This window comes from Nycticebus coucang, chromosome 14, assembly GCF_027406575.1.
Source record: "Nycticebus coucang isolate mNycCou1 chromosome 14, mNycCou1.pri, whole genome shotgun sequence".
NCBI classification, from domain to species: Eukaryota; Metazoa; Chordata; class Mammalia; order Primates; family Lorisidae; genus Nycticebus; species Nycticebus coucang.
In genome coordinates this window covers 24192037-24207545 of record NC_069793.1, presented here as the reverse complement: position 1 = coordinate 24207545, position 15509 = coordinate 24192037, and the positions used below count along the sequence as shown (strand labels likewise).

The 15509-nt window shown below is 35.7% G+C and overlaps 1 protein-coding gene across 1 annotated transcript in view; it reads right to left on the bottom strand.

Moving 5' to 3' along the window:
• The window catches only part of LRRC4C (leucine rich repeat containing 4C), a 1324260-nt gene that overhangs the window by 1167674 nt on the left and 141077 nt on the right, over window positions 1-15509 (bottom strand). The window lies entirely within an intron of this gene.

The following is a 15509-nucleotide window of genomic DNA, read 5'->3' as shown; positions in this document are numbered from 1 at the left end:
GGGGAGGAAAATTCCTTTTTCTTCATGGCATTCCTCCACCCCTTCCCTGATACCATCCTCCACCTCAGTATCACCAGCCACTGAAAGCTAAGCAGAATTTCTTAAATATCTATCTCTATTAGTGCAAAGGATCTGCTACCATGTATATCTAATAGCAAATTTTGTTTATACCATTCCCTAGCATACCTTACCATATTACTGTCTCACACATTTAATATTCATATAGGATACCTTAATATATCATTGTGCCTCTCATCTTTTAATATTCATATAAAATGATACTACTTGTACACCTGTAGCAAAATTTAATTTCTCGATCTTTAATTTTTTTTTTTTTTTTTTTGGATGGGGAGGGTAGAGAAGGGCCATGGAAGGGATGGGATCAGAGCTTTGATAACAATGAACCATCATGGAAGAGCAACAATTTAAATTTAAACAGTTTGATTTTTTCAATTTTTGCTTGGATATTTAAACAAAATTAGAATGTGAAAAAAACCCTTTTTAATGTCCTTGACTTAATGCAAGTTCTAGATCAGCTGGTACTTTCAATTCCTATACAACACGCTGTGCATTCTCACAGCTCACTGTATTGGCAGCTGTGTTCCAGAAAGCACAGGAACCCTGCTCCTATGTGTTAGAGACAGGCTTGCCAAGGACTGGTTGTATTGTTTTCCAAGGCCATTTACTTGTTATTGTAATCATTATATTTAATTAAATATTATATAAACAGATAAAATGAGTGTGAAAAAAATTCCCATTTTTATGAAAACCGAGTTGAATGCTTTGTTAAGTCTTGATATTAGCAAGCTGCTAAAAGCTTTGTTGTCAAACTGATGTGGGTGGGAAAACCTTGAAAAGCAGAGAGAGAAATATAATGAAAAAAATGAGTTTGCATTTAAATTATTTTGCAAGTTTTTTTCCTTTTAATGTTACCTCTTCTTTAGAAAAATTGATAAAGTAGTTAAATATTATAGCAGTAGTTTTGTGTGAGCGTAATGACTCAGAACTTCTCAGTGGCAAAAGGAAACTAAACTACCAGAAAGGCACGGCCCTAAAACCTTAGATTAGCGAAGAAATGTCATTTACTTTAGGCACTAAACAATTTTTTTATAATTTCATCTTTTTACCAATTTTGTGACTTAACTAACCAAAAATCGCTCCCAATTTTATCAAACAAATAAATTTATAAAGACATATAAATCTTTTTTAATAGCTTAGTTCTCCTCCGCCTTGGGTATCTGCAAACGTAGAGAAAATTTGCAAGAAAAATATCCCCCTCTTATACCTTACAACTAGATTTAATTGTTGCTGTCTTTATACTTTGAGTTTCCCAATTTTTCACTCTAAAGTATTTACTTCTACTCTTTTGTCATTGATAAAATTATCTTTATTTATTGACATTTGTTTTGGTAAACTATATGAGAGTACATTGCAAACATCATGCTCTTGCTCCTAACAATTTCTGAAAACCTAACCTTGACCCTTTACTGTAATGTAATATATGTTTCACTGAAGAAAACTGTTAAATGTAAACAAAATGTATTTAAATTGGGTACAGCAGTGCAGGTGACTGAAAACTTGGCAATTAGGAAACAAAGTCTGTCTTCTCAGAGTTAAACTTTGAAATAAACACATAACAGATCATAGCAAAAATAGAGAATCAAATGAAATAGATAAATATCTAAGAGGAAAAGGAGAGTGGAGTATAACCTTCTTGAAACAATTATTATATCCTAAAGAATAAACACATCACTCAGAAATGAGAGATGAGAAGGTAATCAGTCACAGGAGAGATAAAACTGAAAGATACAGAAAAAACTTTCAGGATTTCTGTTTAAGCATTTTCTAATCAGGCAGTGTTCTCTCAGAGAGGATATAACTTCTCTAGCATTTTCATTCTTATTTTATAGTAGAACAGATGAAACAAAATCAAGAAATGTTTGGTTTAAATAAGAAACTTTCTTTCTTTAATTTAATGTCTATCTAAAGACACCAATTAATGTAATCTTTTCATAAATTGCCTGTTTAAAAAAAAAGAAAAAAAATTACAGAAGAGATTTCTATTCTCTCATCAGATTAAACTTCCTACTGGACTTTTAAAAATGTATTTATTTTTATTATTTTAATATAACATTACTTTCTCTGCTCAAAACTCTTTAATAGCTCCCTATTGTTTATAGAACAATGGCCAATTTTGGGCCAAAAATTCTACGTTGTTCACACTTTAATCTTACTCTACATTTCTGACCTAAATCTTTGACTTGTGACCTAAAATATTACTGTTGTCTACTAAGTGTTCTTTTGTTTGGTCAACTCAAGCCACTCCTGGCTCCCAAACATCTTTTCTTTCCCTCTTCATTGCTGGTGATAAACCCTCCTAAATCTCTGCTTGCAAAACATTCTTCTCCTTAACATTAGCTACTGAGGCCGTGTCAAGTCATAATAGAGCCTCAGGCAAGAGGGAAAATCAGTTTACTGACTCTGTCTTTCCTTAAAATTGTCATATTTTGTTCATCATGAGTTTTTTGGTAATAACATGGAAAAATAATAATATTTTAAAAATATTACAAATAATAACATGGAAAAATAATAATATTTTTAAAATATTACATTAAAATATTGTTTATTTTGATTACACAATTTTTTGGTGCCTCCTTAAATTTCGTACCCAAGACTAGAGAGCCTCACTTGTTTCGCCATCAAAACTCTTCCATTAAGATTTCCTGAGTCCCATAGCTCAAAGTAAATTTTCCCTTTTCTGCATTCCCAGAGGGCTTTGTTTCTTTACCTTTATAGCACTCAACAATCCCACTTTTTCTATTGCCAGGACGGACTAGTTTCTAAACTCACTGAAATCAGAAAGTTGGTGTCCTTCTAAACATTCTGTTATGCAGATTTAATATTGGACTACAAAAGTAAGAAGAGAAATATTTTCATGGTAAAATGAGACCTCACCATGTTTCTACTTCTCTTAGGAAAATGTTTATAAGAGGCTCTTTGAAAGTATGAGGAGTGGCAGACTGTGAATTAGTCATTCATTCATTCAAGAAATACTCACTGGGCAAATACCACCTGCCATGTGCTATTCCGAGTGGAGAATTATAGCAGTGAATACGTCAGACACAGTACCAAAACTCATGGAGAAATCATTATAAAGGGAAAAAATTTAAGAATTCAAAAGGTAGGCCTGATAAATAATATAATATGAAACAGCAAATATAGGTTACTAAGGAGGTCCACAGGGGAAATCCCTTAACCTTGGGTGGATGAATCTAAACAGAGTCACTCACAAAAGATAATGTTTGGAACCAGACTCAGAAACCAGCCTGTTTTGCCCCACTGTGAATTCCTCACATATACTTGTTAGGATATGTTGAAGTAGTTGCTTATCCAGTACTGAATGGCTTTCTTCTACACATGAATAAGTCACATAAAAAGAGAATCAAATACACAAAAAGATGATTTTCCCCATGCTCCATATACCTCAAGTAAAATTTAAGCCACTTCTCAAATCATAGGATATGGATAATTGTCCTTTGATTTTATTAACAAAATTAACTACAAATATAATTGTCAAACAATGTAGTATTTAAACAAATTAAAGAAGAATCAATCAAGCAACTTAATAACCCTGGGGGTGGTGGGAGGCTGTTGTAGCCTAAGGAGAAAAAGTCAAAATGAAGAGATAGAGAACAACTCAACTTTTTTTTTTTTAAAGATGAAAACACCACTGATAATGGGAGATAATATATTTTGTGACCTTGATAAAGTTTTTATTTAAAAAAAGAGATGGTTTCTCCCTCAAATTCAATCTTTTACTATAATCTGTTGTTTAATAATCACGGCACGTCAGCAGCTTTATAAAAAATGCTTTCTTGTTTTTCATAGTGGAAGAAGTCAAGCCCCAAGGATCCTCCCCCTGGCATCCCTGGTGAATGGGGCAAGTCATTGAAGAGGAATTTGAATGGAGGAGCTTTTCATGAGATGTTCTGTCAAGACTTCTAAATAGACAGCCAATGAATGGGCCTTTACTTACAAACACAGCCTTGTTGCATGTGGGCTGAGCAAACAGACACCATTGTGAGGACAGGTGGAAAAGAAATATGAATGGACAGTGCAGTTTGCTGCTGCGCAGAATCTCAGTTCCAGCTGATTTTGTGCACGGCCTCTCTGTCTAGGAGAGGAGCCGCTCTGTCACAAACCCTGGCCTTTTCTCATGGGCATCCTACAGATCAGCAACAATAGGAGATACGATGTGAAATTCTTCAGAGTGAAAATGTCTTTTCCACTCTCTCTTCTCTTTATTTAAAACACAATTCCATTTTAGGACTTCAGTCATTATACCCTTCTCATGGGAATGAAAAAATTGAATTATGTCCCTCTCCACCTCTTCAGGGGGGACATAATTGTAAGAGGGACTTTACCTGACAAATGCAAACATTATAACCTAATTCTTTGTACCCTCAACTAACCTGAAAGAATTAAAAAATGCAAATCAAAGATGAATTGAAAGAGTGAAGATTTCCCCTTGGGGTGAGGACTTTGGGGAAGGTGTCAGTTGTCTTACAGGGTCTTGGTGATAATGAGCATGCTTAAGAGAGACAGAGAGCACTGTGTCTCCATGACATATACCAAGACACTTGTGTTTCTACCAGAATCCGTAGGATCTGTAGGTAACCAACCTGAATATTCATGCATCACTCCCAGGAGATCAGCAATAGGCAAGTAGGGACTTCCTGAAAGCACTGACTTTGAATAAATAATATTGCTACAGACCAGGTCTAAAAGAGAGAAGTAAAGCTGTCGTCTTTCCCGCCTTCCACCAGTGGTAGCTGAGGACTTCACATGAATAACCTCCAAACAACAGAAATGACTTTAAAAGACTAAAACTCTGGAAAGTAGTGTTTTGATTATTTTTTTCCTCCCTTCTCTGGAGAAAAACATATATTTGTGGGGCTTATGAATACTTGGTGATAATTTTTGGCAACAACATGACTAATAGAACAACAAAGAACTGACCACTCATTTCTGTCATATCTCTTCCTGAACGCCACATGACATCATCCTGTAGCAAGAATCCCTGGCTGAGTAGATGCTGTGTCAGCTGCTAAAGGAGTTTTGACCTGTCCACCTAACGGTTAGGGGCAGGGGGAGCATCAGAAGTTTATTCACATTCAATTAAAAAAAACACATTCTAAAGGAAGCAGAATCAAGTGCAACAAGTGAGAGCCAATATGAAAACCACAGGTGTTCAAAGGAGAACAGACATTCTGAGTTTAATTGCTTACCTGGGTTACTTCCCTATGGATGCCTCAGTTTTCTAAGGAGCAGAGAACTATTAAAACAGTGAGACGAATGCGAGCAGTGCAGGAAACCCTCAGAAGTCTGAGATAACAACATTCCTAGTTTCACAGCACAGACCTGGGCTCACAGACTCTGCAGCTGCAGGACTCAGCTGGGCCGATGTGACACAGCTGTACCTGGGGGACAAGATAGCACCATCAAAGTGCCTGTGGCTGAAGTACAATGGGGGATTAAGGCAGCCTGCAGTGACAGTGGTGGGGAAGGATGGGGAATGGTTCTTGAAGCTACATAGCAGTCTTGTAAACTGGAATGGGGAACTGTGTCCACTGAGGGACAGGACTCAGTCACCAGGAATCCTGTAAACAGTGAAGGAGACAGGAAAGGCTCTCTTATCTCTCACTCAATTTCCTTTGTGAGCCAACAGAAGACATTCCCTGGATACTTTCAGAAATATCTAGATGGTTGGACGAAGATCGGAGAAACAGGGGTTACACGTAGAATATTTCTACTTTGCATCTATCAACCCTGAGATTAATTAAAACTCATGCACACTGCGCCCTGTCTCCCAAATGCCTACTGTCAAATCTGAATTGAGGTGTCGTACAAGATGACAGGGTTTCTGTGGCAACTTCATTGAAATACACAGAAATTATAAATAAAGATCAGAATATTAACTCATTATAATTTTCTGCAGCAATTGTTAAAAATATAAAAAAAAATCACTGTACACTTCGAAGCTTCAATTCCACTTTGAGCTCCTTCACTTACAGCAGATGGATGCATCTGGGGAAAGACGCCCGGTGAGCTCAGTATTTTTACTGAGTGATGGTCTGTTTGACTGTCATAGCATACACTCTCCGCCACCTCACTAGCTCTTCCATCAACTGTCCTTGGATCTGGTGATTTCCTACCTGGCCTTAAACTGTCCTGGCTGTTTGGTCTCTACGGAATCGCTCATTCATCCTTCTCAAAGAGTTTACTTTCTCATTTCCTCCAAATGGGAAGATTTGAGGATTTAAATGTCCATGATCTTAATTTGTGACACTAGTATCAGCAAAATAGCTACAGCACATTTGAGCTGCATTAGTAGAGACCATTCGTCTCGACTCTGCATTTGCCAGAGTGCACATCTCATCTTAAAAATTGCTTTTGGAACACGTCACATGTTAAAGAGATCACAAGCAAATAAAGAAATTCTCTGAGAAGAAGAATTGGGACGATTATGTCACCTTCATCTGGCTCAATGGGTCACATAAGACTTAATAAATGTCTCAGACTGAACTTTTCAACAGAAGGTATTTAAGGTGAGGAGCTAGGTTTAGGGAAGCAGACATCCTGGGTTCAAAACTCACCTCTGCCATGGACTTACTGTAGCATCTTGATCAAGTTTCTCAAGTTCCAGATAGGCTCTTTGGCTGATTTTCCTCAATTGTCAAACAAGCAAATTATAGCACATGCCTTTCAGGGTTGATATGAAGATTAAATAAGCTAATTCATGTAAGTGCTAAAAAGAACACTTGGCTCTTAACAAGTAATCAATAAATGTTGGTCATTAAAGAATACATATCTGGCCTTAGGATAAAAATCAGAACTTATTTACTAAAGCACTCATAGCAAGGAGTCCAGAAAATTAGAATAAGCAGAGGAAGAAAGCCACAAACACACCAACCAACAAACAGAACCCCAAACAATTTGGTGTTTATGCCTTTAGGTATTGACATAGACCTAAAATATCTTCTACTTTGAGACACAAAGAAAATCTGTAATGCAATTTTGTATACTACCTTAGCAATTTTACATCTGCCTTGTAAAACTTTTAGTATGAGGGTTCTAACATATTCTGTCTTCGTAGAATGTTTGTAGATAAATTTAAAAGGCAAGGTAACGATTTAACAAAGCACATTCTCCAGGAGGACTATTTCTAACAGTAGCCCAGGGACTAGGCACTTGATCTGCATCCACACTCACTCAGAAAGCACGTGAAAGAGCTCAATTCCGGACCTACTTTGAAAACAAGTCAGGCACAAGCAGCTTTTTCCACTTCAACTTGTGGAGCTGCTTATGGCATCAGGCAGCAAAGCTATGCCATGGGTGAGAAATGCATTTTTTATATTCACTTTGGACAGTGATTCTAGAGGCTCCGAGAAGCATGCTAAATTAAGGAGCTGGTTCTCAGTTCTCAGTGCTGACGGGTCCTGCTCATTTTGAATTTTACACTTATTTTTCATATGCCACACTCTTTGCAGAAACCAAACAAGAAAGTGCCTTTCAAACTTCCCCACCATTTTATTGAAACAAATGAAAGCAGATTAAAAAGAGAAAGAAAAATGTCAAACACCGTTTTTGTATATTTAGGCTGTTCATGTAAATGTTTTAGTTAGAGCACATGATCATCTTATAAAAATAAATCTACTTTCCTTTACTACTGAAGTTTTCAATTAGGGGACAAAATATATGTCCATGTACTTTAAAGTATTAATAGTAGTAATTCATGTGTAAAGTCAGCCTTTTTGTGTGACTTCATCAGGGAATATGTTTTGGCATTTAAGAGTTAAAGCACCTGTCTAAACTCCAAGAAATTCTTTGTAAACACAGTGATTTCCTATACTCTCATTATTTCGCCAACTAGAATAAATCATTTTCTAAAGGATATTAAATTTTATCAACAAATTTACAGCAGCACATGTGGCTATACGAGTTATCTCAGACAGGTGTTCCAGCTTTCTAATTCTTCCTCCTGTGTCACAGACCTCACGTTACCCAGCCTTGACATTTGCCTGAATTATGATAATCGATGGAAGTATGAGTCTTTATTTCTTAATTACAGCACAAACCTGTGCATATCATTTCACATCATCATTAACATCTCAGGAGGATCCTGGAATGAGAAGGCAGGTATGTACTGAGATTGCAGGATCTCAAAGACAGACAGGCTTCATAAATAAAGTGAAGCTGTCAGTTGAAAAATAAATGCCCGTGACTGTCAATACAGAGGTCCTATATTTCCTTTTTTTCTAAAGAAGTGGATGGAAAAGAATACATAAATAAAATAAATAACCTGGAATTATCCAAAGTTTGCTTACATTTCTTTCTTGGGTTTTCTATTTTTCTCATTCCTTTGCCTACCTAAGTTTCTACATTCTACATACATATACAACGCCTTATATCTATAACCCCTTCAAAATGCCACTATTTATCCTTTTTGAGAACTACCTTTCACATCTCCCAAGACTGTCAGACATTTCTTTCCATGAAACATTTTGAGAATAAAAGGAATTCACCGAATGTACGGGTTCTGCCAATACAGCCGCTTTCTCTCAGTGTAGTGGGCAGTGCTATTGAGTGTATTCCAGTACAGGGTGACCATAAGCAGTTCAGTTTATGAAGCAACTTACCTTCAAATCCCACATGTGCTGCTTACTCACTGTGTGATCTTGAGAAATTTGCTTAACATCTCTGTGCCCATTTCTCTCTGTAAGGATTTCTGAGTTACATGCATAAGAACCTAGCAAACAGCAACTTTTGTTCAGTAAATGTCAGCTATTTCTATTATAACCAGATGGATTTTTTTGCATTTTATTACAATATAAGTCCCTCTGGGTCACAAGGAAACAGAAGCAGCAGACACTAATGGAAACATGAACCAGAATGGGAAGTTTTTTTTTCATGACCTTAATAGTCACCTAGGGCCCCAGTTCTCCCAAATTTGGGAGATGTCTTCTGTGTCACTTACTCTAAAATTGAATCACGTCACTGGCAACAGAATTAAACCACCTTATTTGGTTTACCCTTGTGGTTCACAATTCTAAGCCTGTTTTGTCTACCACTATTGAGTGTGAATTCACATTGGGTCCCTCAGCGCTACAGAAAATATTTAGGATACACTCAACTACAAACAATTGTTACAAAAGCTATATGCGGTCCTATTAATATTATTATTTGTTTTATATATATGTCTATATATTTTAAGGTAGAGTCTCACTCTGTTGCCCAGGTTACAGTACCATGGCCTCAGCTTACCTCACAAAAATATCAAACTCCTGGATGGGTCAAGCGATCCTCCTGCCTCAACTGCCTAAGTAGCTAGAACTAGTACAGGCACCAACTACGACACCTGGCTGATTTTTGTATTTTTAATGGAGACGGTGTCTCGCTCTTTCTCAGGCTGGTCTCAACTACTGAGCTCAACGGATCCTTCCACTTCAGCCTCCCAGAGTGCTAGGACTACAGCCATGAGCCACCATGCCTGGCCTGTATTACTATTACTAACAGATGGGCTTTAATGCTCCATTACAGTTAAAGAACATAAACAGGGGCAGCGCCTGTGGCTCAAAGGAGTAGGGCCCGGGCCCTATATACCAGAGGCGGTGGGTTCAAACCCAGCTCCAGCCAAAAACTGCAAAAAAAAAAAAAAAAAAAAAAAAAAAAGTATATAAACAGTTTAGGAAATGGTATATTTGTGATTCAAACATGTTGCCATATTCTTAAAAATGTGATTAACAATCCAGTGGTCCAAAAATACAAGGAAGATTCTACAGTGTCTCAGTAAAGGCTATGACTTCTTTTCTTACAATCCCATCATATCCAAAAATTGTTACAGTGTACTACTGCATTGAAGTTTATCACTGAATTTGTCCTTATCACTATGGAAAAAAACCACAAGGCTGATTCCAAGAGAACCGACAAGAAACAGTACTTAGTATACAGAATCAGAAATCACTGAATCCCATTGTATGACCTTATGGGAAGTTGGTACTCCCAAACACTGGAACTCATTAACTTAAGAACTGAAATCCTGCAAAGGAGCCAATAGATCTCTTTTCTTTATGCATAAATCTAGATCTCAGAAGTCAGCTCACTGCCCTCCTAATAGCCTAGCACAGAGGAATAAGCATAGGTTTCTGTATCAGATTCCCAGATCCACAGCAAATTTGTCTAGATCAGGCCAAACTGGGTTCACTTCCAGTTTCCTTGCTGCACAGCTATTTAGCATATGAGAAGTCATTTAATCTTGCTAAGTCACAGCTTTTTCATCTTCAAAATAGGGAAGAATAACACCCATTTCAAATGGTTAGTGGAAATCAAAATGAGATTATACATGTCGACTTTTAGTATCATGTTTTCCATGCAATGAAATGGGAGTTTCTTTCCCTTCTTTTCCATAGCCATAACATTTTCCCCAAGGTTAACTTTTTAATTTAACTTATGAAAAAAATGCAACCAATAGAAATGGTTTAGGAATAAATTTTAAATATCACATTACTTCCATTACCTCTCATTCCTCTCCTTATAATCATATTCCATACCCAAAATAACCTTCATCAAAACTTCTGTGATGTTTTCCTACAGTTAAGACAATAGATTTTTTTATATTCTATTTTTATTATTATTGCCATCATTTAAAACTATTTGACCCATAAATTGTCAAGAATAAGAGATATAAATGAGGAATAAGACTAAGCAACATAAGAATTAATGGGCTATTCTACTGATACAGTATATAAAAACATGAAGAACAGAAATTTATATGTCAAATATTTAAGTACCCAAGACTATCATAATTGTAAATATATATAGCCTCCCAGAAGACAATTTAAGCTCACCTAGTGAAAGCTTTAAACTAAATGTTAGCATTTTGGACAGGTAAGTCCAGTCATAGAAATTCATCTAAAATAAGCACAGTAAAATCTCCATAGTTGACTACCTTAGTACATTGGCTACCTTCTTAATCTTTAATTGACCCAATTTTCTTTTTTATTTTTTTTTCTTTCTTTTAATCTTTAAGTTGGCTTAATTTTCATAGAGTAGACATGCAGAACATGGTGCAGTAGACCTAGTTCCTTATGTTGACCAACTTCTGTAAGTCCTACTGCAATTAAATATATATGAAAAGATTTGGGTAAAAAGACAAATAGCATAGAATTGACAATAGAATCACAAGAAAATAAGAAAAAAAGATCAATTTCTTTTGTTTCTTTTTTTTTCTTTCTTTTAATCTTTAAGTTGGCTTAATTTTCTTTTTCTTTTTTTTTTTTTTTTGTAGAGACAGAGTCTCACTTTATGGCCCTCGGTAGAGTGCCGTGGCCTCACACAGCTCACAGCAACCTCCAACTCCTGGGCTTAAGCGATTCTCTTGCCTCAGCCTCCCGAGTAGCTGGGACTACAGGCGCCCGCCACAACGCCCGGCTATTTTTTTGGTTGCAGTTTGGCCGGGGCTGGGTTTGAACCCGCCACCCTCGGTATATGGGGCCGGCGCCCTACCGACTGAGCCACAGGTGCCGCCCTAAGTTGGCTTAATTTTCATAGAGTAGACATGCAGAACATGTGCATAACAGTGCAGATCTAGTTCCTTATGTTGACAAACTTCTGTAAGTTGATGGTCAACTTACAGAAGTCCTACTGCAATTAACTATATATGAAAAGATTTGGGTAAAAAGACAAATAGCATAGAATTGACAATAGAATCACAAGAAAATAGGAAAAAAATGATCAATACCTAATAATAGGAGATCAGTTCAGTGAAGAGAAGAAGATACAGTTAACAGAATACAAACTCACAGAATACAATACAAATATGAAAGTAATGCTGTAAAATTAATGTTTAGCAATAACAAGAGAGGCTCAGTATGTGTTATTGTAAAAAAACAAGTTATGAAATAATGAGTATATAAAGCATCCCATCTTGAATATGTACCAATGAAAAACGTCCACTGATAAAAGGTATTTAATAACAAAGATTATACATTAATGTATTAACCGTAGATACTGTTAGCTGTCTCACATTTGTCTCAAATATAGAAAAGTATGGAATTTTCTTTTTTAATTGTTGGGGTTCATTGAGGATACAAAGAACCAGGTTACATTGCATTTGTACGTTAAAGTCCCTCAAAAGTATGGAATTTTGAGTATAACACCTAATATGCCTTTCTGTTTATCACATTTACTCCAGGCATTAAGATTGCAAATAGAATTTAATTAATTAATTTATTTATTTATCTAGTCCAGTTATTTTTGGCTTAGCTCTAAAAAATGGTCAACTGTGTAACTTTAAATAGTACTTTTGTTTTAAATAAAAGATACTTCATGTGAAAGAGATGTTTCAGAGAAAAGAAGTCTTTCATATAAAAGCTTGCTCAAACTTTAGATTCACAACTAACCGTAATTATGATTTAGACTAGAACACAGTAATCCACATTTGAAAGATATCGAAAAAAGAAGCTTCAATGAGGGAACAAATCTCATGAAAAATGGCTCAGCAGCTCATAGTCAAAAGGTCAAGGTCTTCTCAGATGGTGAATAACTCTTGATTTTGTGAAAATTTTTTCAATAGAATGGTGATTTCCATTTCTGTCTAATTATACATCTATAGTTCATTACATTGGTCCTTTTCATCAGCTCTACATATACACATTTGCCAAAATAAGTGGTCCATCTAACTTTTGTTGTATGAAAAATGCTGCTTTTCCAAAATCAGTTCAACTTCCGTATTCTTTTTTAGTAACTGCACTAGCTTTCTATTGCTGCATAACAAATTAAGACAAGCTTCGTTGCTTAAAACAACAGCTATTTATTTGTCCCCATGTTCCTTGAGTGTATGGCTATGTATTTATGTGTGTCAGAAGAATGAGATGTGTGAGATGGCTGTCTTTACAGGTGAGGATCTAGGGAAAAATTCACTTCCAAACACATTTAGGTGTTGGTAGAATTCAGTTCTCCCTAACTGTAGGAATAAAGTCCTCTTTTCCTCACTGTTAAGTAACTCTCAGCTCCTAGAGGCTGTTCACAGTACTCTGCCCTGGAACTTTTCACAGACCCTTTTATAATATTGCATCCATCACGTAGAGTTGTTTTTACACTTTAATCTATCTGCCTTCCTCTTGGGCTATGAGTTGGAAAAAAGTCTATGATTTTAAAAAGTTCCTGTAGTTAAGCTTGGCCCACTCTGATAATTTTCCTATCTTAAGGTCAATTAGTAACCTTAATTACAGCTGCAAAATGATTTTTGCCAGGCAATATAAAAATAAAACTCACGGAGTAACAACAGGGGGCAGAGTTGATATTCATATATTTTAGGGCTAGTTTGAGAAATCCTGGGGGTTCATTTTAATATTCTACCTAACACACTATTTGAAGGCCTACTGAATTCTATTTTATTGAAAATCATCCTTCCAGGGAAGTGGATTAAAAAATATGGCAAAATAGAACCTTCCAGTGATCATTTCTCTGCAGAAATATCAAATTCAATAAGTATGTAACAAAGCACCTCGAAAAGAACCAAAAATTAGTAAAGCAATCACAGTACCTGTGATCTGCTTTCTGTTTATATAGATTAGTTTCATTTTATAGAATTTTAAATAAATAGAAGTATATAGTTAAAAAAAAGAAAGGAAGGAAGGAAGGAAGGAAGGAAGGAAGGTAGGTTAGGTTATCTTCAGGTGTTCACAGACACAGTCCCAGATACGGTGGCCATGAGAGAATGCCTACAGTGCTCTTCTTCCAACTCCAATAGCCCAGAAAGGATAGTGAAGAACAAAATGAGAGGCTTTGCCTGGAAATCTAGGGAACTCTCCAATATCTCACCCAAGTTCACCAAGGCAATACCACAGGGAGTCTGAAAGAGTCACATCTTTATTGGCTTAGGACACTCCCACTTCTGATATATATATAGTGACCAAACATTTAGAACACAACACTCAATTTCCTTTGAATTGAAAACCTTCAAAAGAAGGGTGGCTTCAATTTAGTCCACTGTGAAAATTAGAATAAACACCAAACTCCCAATGCTCAGACATTGACAAAGATCTGCAAGCATCAAGAATATTCAAGAGAACATGACCTCCCCGAATGACAAAAATTAGAACCAGTCCCATAGTGATGAAGATATGTACTCTTTCAGACAAAAATTTGAAATAGCTGTTCAAAATAATCTCAGTGAACTTAAAGAGAAGGTGTTCAGTAATGTATCAGAGAAATTTAACAAAGAAATTAAAATACTACATTAAAAAGCAAGCAGAAATTCTGGAGCTGAAAAATTCAACTCACAAACTACAAAATACCTCAAGTCTCTCAACAGCATAAGTGAATTTTCCTATCTTAAGGTCAATTAGTAACCTTAATTACAGCTGCAAGGGAAAATCTTAGAGTACTGGCCTTAAAGATAAGGTAGAAGGGGAAAGAGATTGGATTGGAAAATTTATTCAAAGAAATATTAATGGAGAACTTCCTAACATAAAAAGAGATATTAATTTTCAAGTACAATAAGGTCATAAAACATCAAGCAGATTTAATTTAATAGTAAAAAAAAAAAAAGCCTACCTGAAGTCTTCACAGGTATAGATAAAGTCCTAAGAAAAGCAAGGAAAAAAAAAAAATCTAATAGCATATGCTGGAATTCCAACACATCGGGCAGCAGACTTCTTGTGGAAACCTTAAAGGCTGGAACAGTGAAATGATATATGCAAAGTGATGAAGGAAAAAAACTTCACCCTGAAATAATGTATCTTGCAAAAATATCCTTTAAACATGAATTTTAAAAAGGCCTTTCCCAGACAAACAAAAGCTGAGGATTTTCATTAACACTAGACCCAGTCTACAATAAATGCTAAGAGGAATTATTCTACATGAAAGAAGGGATATTAATGAAATCATAAGAAATCATCTGAAGACATAAAACTCACTGATAACATTAAGTTGACAAATACAGAATACTCTATTGCTGTAATTGTAGTGTAATGTAAAATATCACTTATATCCTGAGTACAAAGAGAAAGAAAAACAGATCAAAAATAATAACTACAACACATTTTTAAAGGAAAGATAGTATAAAAAGGTATGAAGGGAAACAATAAAAAGTCAAAAAGCAGGGGCAGGTTGGAGGACGGAGTTAAAGTGCAGAACTCCTTTATGAGATGATTGGAAATCAAATAACATAACAGTAGAAAGTCATTACCTATCAATAATAACATTGAATGTATATAATGAACTAAACTCTCTAATCAACTCTTCACATCAAGTGACTGAATGAATAAAAAACTAGACTCAACTATATGTTATCTATAAGAAATCCAATTCATGTATAAAGGCACATATGGACCGAAAATAAAGGAATAAAAGAACATATGCAAATGTAAACCATAACAGAGCAAGTATAGCTATACTTCTTTCAAACTGAAGAGATTCAGAGACAAAAAAAAGTTATTTTTATA